Below are 4695 nucleotides of genomic sequence, written 5' to 3'. Positions count from 1 at the left end.
AGAAAGCAAAAAGATATATCACTGAAAGATGAACTCCCTAGGTCAGTAGGTGTCCAATATGCTGCTGGAGAAGAGCAGAGAAATAGCTCCAGAAGGAAAGAAGAGGCTGAACCAAAGTGGAAACAATGCCCAGTTATGGATGTGTCTGGTGATGAAAGCAAAGTACAATGCTGTAAAGAACAATATTGCGTAGAAACCTGGAATGTTAGGTCCCTGAATCAAGGCAAATTGGAAGTGGTAAAACAGGAGACAGCAAGAGTGAACATCAACATTTTAGGAATCAGTGAACTAAAATGGACTGGAATGGGTCAATTTAATTCAGATGACCATTTTATCTACTGCTGTAGGCAAGAATCCCTTAGAAGCGTGTCGTCGGTGAGAGGAGCTGTGGTGGGTTGTGAAGTTCGGCTATCATGGCGGAAATAATTCAGGAACGTGTAGAGGATCGCGCACTGGACTCTTCAGTCAAATGGAGATTAGGGCAATCATTAGGAAGGCTTTAGAACTAGAATACAGGATACAGCGAAGGAGTCTTTTAAAGGATGACTTTATCAGATACGTTCAGTATGAAATTCATCTTTTGGAGCTGATCGAGAAACGGAGAACTCGCGTTGGATATACATTTAAGAAGGATGAGATTGAGGATCCTATAATACATCGGATACAGAGTGTCTTCCGACGTGCATCAATTAAGTGGAAAGATGATGTTCAACTTTGGCTGTCTTTTATAGCCTTTTGTAGGAAGTGGGCTGCCAAGGTTCACCTTAGCAAGGTATTTTCTTCCTTGTTGGCCATTCATTCGAACAAGCCAGGTTTGTGGATTTTGGCGGCCAAATGGGAACTGGAAGACTGCTTGTCTTCAGAAAGTGCAAGACAGTTATTTCTTCGGGCTCTGCGCGTTGCCCAAAACTTTATGAAGAATACTTTAGGATGGAGCTGATGCATGCTGAAAAATTGAGGAAGGAAAAGCAAGAGTTTGAAAAAGCCAACATGGATGTGGGGAATCTTGAGCATGCTGAAGAAGTCCTTACGGGCGAGTTGGCGCGGATCATCTATAAGAACGCTATAAGTGTAATTAAAAGTGCAAAATTTCATGTGTCACTGCTTTCAGTTGCACAGCTGTTCGACTTTGCCAAAGATCTGCAAAGAGAAATTTACAATGACCTTAAGGCTCTGCACACAGACGACCCCCTCACTTGGGACTATGTAGCCCGGCAAGAATTGGTGATTCAGTCACAGCCAGGAGAAGAGCTGCCTGCAACCAAACAAGCCAAAGCGAAGGAGGTGAGAGGTGCTGTGCTGTGTATGAGGAGGCAGTAAAAACTGTGCCCACAGAGGCTATGTGGAAGTGTTACATGAACTTCTGCATGGAGAGGTTTACTAAGAAGACAAGCAGTCGCCTCCTCAGAAAGAAGAGGCTGGAAAGAACCATGGCTGCATTCCGGAAGGCACATGAGCTCAAACTTTTACCAGAACTCCAGTACAGGCAGCTGAGCACGTTGTTGCTGCATCGCCAGTTGTTAAAGGAATCCCTGGAGGTAGTGAAATTGTTCAGGAAATCAGTGGAGATGTGGCAGGTGAAGCTGGAGGCCCTGATTTCATCAGAGAGCCACGAGATGGCCAAGGGTTTTGACCAAGCCTTTGAGTACCTGAAACCTCAGATGTGTCTTCCATTGTGGCTTACTTGGGCCCAGTGGAGTGAAGATGCCGGAAAGCAAGAAGAAACTGAAGGAATCTATAAGAGAGCTATCTTCCGTCTCTCAGGAGCTGACTCAGTCCCTGTGAAGGAAAAGTATCTGAATTGGGCTTATCGAAGTGGTGGTTACAAAAAGGCTAGAGATGTGTTTAAAAGTTTACAGGAAAACCGTCCATTTTCAGTTGATTTTTTCAGGAAGATGATCCAGTTTGAGAAGGAGCAAGAATCCTGTAAGATGGAGAACTTAAGAGAGTATTATGAGAGGGCTTTGAGAGAATTTGGAACTGAAGATTCTGATCTCTGGATGGATTACATCAAAGAAGAATTGAACCACCCGCTTGGTAGACCTGAGAACTGCGGACAGCTCTACTGGCGAGCCATGAAAATGTTGTAGGAGAGGTAGAGCAGTTTATGGCTAAACATGCTCTGCATCAGGCCGGCCGTTTGTGAAAAGAGGAAGAGCACAGTCACCTTTGTCAAATAGTGCTGTAAGCCCTCCGGGCAGATTTGTTTTATGCAGTCATCTGCAGTTTGCTGAGATGGTGTCTCATTTTGAGGCCTGCTTTAATTTTGTTGACGTGTTAATCTTGAATTCCAGAAAAGAGAAGTGCTGCTTAATGGCCAGAAGCCAGTTGTTGAGGCCAGGCCTGTGTAGATCCTAAATGTTTTTCAGAATACATGGAAACGATGTAACTGATCTTGTTTTACTACACCTTGTCAGGCTTGAGTAGCTCTAATCTAGACCTCAGGTTCAGTTAAAATGGAGACGAAAATACAGTTCTGTTTATTTTCTCCTTATATGCGCATTTAGTGAAAGTATGGAGGACAGAGTAATTTTGCAGTCTTGTCATCTGGGCTTAAACTCACTGGTATGATTTCCTTTGTTAGAATTGGATTTACACTGTTAGATCATTCATTCATTGAGTCCCTGTCATGGGCAAGAAAGAAGACAAACTTTTGGGATGGAAGTGGGGGTTAAAGGCATAGAGCTGATGTCCTGAGTTGGTTGAAGCAGCAGAATAGGATGCTAGGTATTAGGGGGAAAGTTATCCTTTAAGAAGATCTTAAGAAATTACAAAAGTGTTTTTGTCTCTGGGACTGATCTGAGAGAAATGTTTGCACTGGAGAGACCCAGTAACAAGGAAAGGCAGGGTAGGAGTAGCTTAGAAAGAGAAGGGCTTCAGAGGCAAGGATGGAGGGTAGCTTACAGCAGAGACGGGCATTCTTGGAGAAGAAGAAGCGGTTGTTTGAGTTGTATATCCTTCAGCGTAACATGATACTGGGAGAAGGATTCAGTACAGTTTTACTTACAGTGTTTCACTTAATATTATGTTGTTTTCCATGTTATGTCTATGTTATAAGTAGCCTTGAAAATGTGAAATAAATCCATAGCATTCCATTGAAAAAAAAAAAAAAAAAAAGAATCCCTTAGAAGAAATGGAGTAGCCAGCATAGTAAACAAAAGAGTCTGAAATACAGTACTTGGATGCAGTCTCAAAAAGGACAGAATGATCTCTGTTCATTTCCAAGGCAAACCACTCAATATCACAGTAATCCAAGTCTATGCCCCAACAACTAATGCTGAAGAAGCTAAAATTGAACAGTTCTGTGAAGACCTATAAGATCTTCTACAACTAATACCAAAAAAAAAAAAAAAAAAAAAAGTCCTTTTTATCATAGCGGACCAGAATATAAAAGTAGGAAGTCAAGAGATAATTGGAGTAATAGGCAAGTTTGGCCTTGGAGTACAAAATGAAGCAGGGCAAAGGCTAACAAGAGAATGTGTTCTGCCAAGAGAATGCATTGGTCATAGCAAACACCCTCTTCCAACAACACATGAGATGACTCTACACAGGGACATCACCAGATGGTTAATAATGAAATCAGATTGATTATATTCTTTGCAGCTGACAATAAAGAAGCTCCATACAGTCAGCAAAAACACCCCAGAGCTGACTATGGTTCAGATTATCAGCTCCTTATTGCAAGATTCAGACTTAAATTGAAGAAAGTAGGGAAAACCACTAGGTCATTCAGGTATGACCTAAATCAAATACCTTAGGATTATATAGTTGTGATCCCAAGAGAGCTGTAGCCTCTGAGTGAGTGGAGGGCAAGAGGACTGGAGATGCTCAGGAGGACAGGTCCTCCAGCAGCCTGAGCAGAAGCAAGGACCTAGATGTCGGCCCAAGAACCCAGGAAGGTTCCTTCTACCTCTCTAGCCTCACCTCTCGGGGCACAGGTGAAGGGACGTGTGCTGCTTGCTTTTAAAATTTTACAGATCGGAGGCTGGTGGGGGGCCCCTTGAGCAGGTCTATGAATGGTTAAAGCCTGGGTGCTTGTAATTGGCGGTGGGGACCAGACACGGACCTGGAGCGGAGTTGCAAGAGGATCGGAAGTCACTCTTGTGACCCCAGACGTGGATCACTGCGCCGGGATGAAACAAGTTACAGTGACACTTGGGGATAGGAGAGGGGAGATGGAAATGATTTCTCATCAAATCCAGGATTTCACCCTGGAGGTACTTCTGATTTTGTTTACAGCCAAGAGATGAAATATACAGAACTCAGTGGCTGATTGGATCCCGGGTTGACACCTCTGATGTGTTTAAGGACCTGGATTACAAACACTAAACCTTTTGAATTAACACGTGACTGACTCTGGGTGTGACCTCGGGCAACCTGTTTAACCTCTCTGAGCCTCAGTTTCTGCATCGTACGCTGACACTTATAAATTCCACCTTATAGGACTATGGTAAGGATTAAATAGGCGAACTATGTAACTCATTTACCCCACACTGTTTGAACACCTGGCAAAAGACTAAAAATGTCCCGAAGTGCCTTGTGGGTGACCTAATCAGGTAGGTACCCTGAGAGGTCGAGAATTCCCAGGTGATTGGTTTCTGACGGCTGGGATCCGCCCAGCAGGGCGTGGCCAACCAAAGAATGTTGGTCTGGGACCCCGGTACATCCCTCCCAGGCTCTATAAAAGGGCAGCCG

General features: G+C 43.8%; 1 pseudogene; it reads left to right on the top strand.

Moving 5' to 3' along the window:
- Nucleotides 1-364: 364 nt before the first annotated feature.
- On the top strand, nucleotides 365-2382 carry LOC101116694 (U3 small nucleolar RNA-associated protein 6 homolog; annotated as a pseudogene).
- The last annotated feature ends 2313 nt before the right edge of the window (nucleotides 2383-4695 follow it).

Source organism: Ovis aries, chromosome 1 (genome assembly GCF_016772045.2).
Source record: "Ovis aries strain OAR_USU_Benz2616 breed Rambouillet chromosome 1, ARS-UI_Ramb_v3.0, whole genome shotgun sequence".
Taxonomy (NCBI): Eukaryota; Metazoa; Chordata; class Mammalia; order Artiodactyla; family Bovidae; genus Ovis; species Ovis aries.
This window is presented reverse-complemented; position numbering and strand designations above follow the sequence as displayed.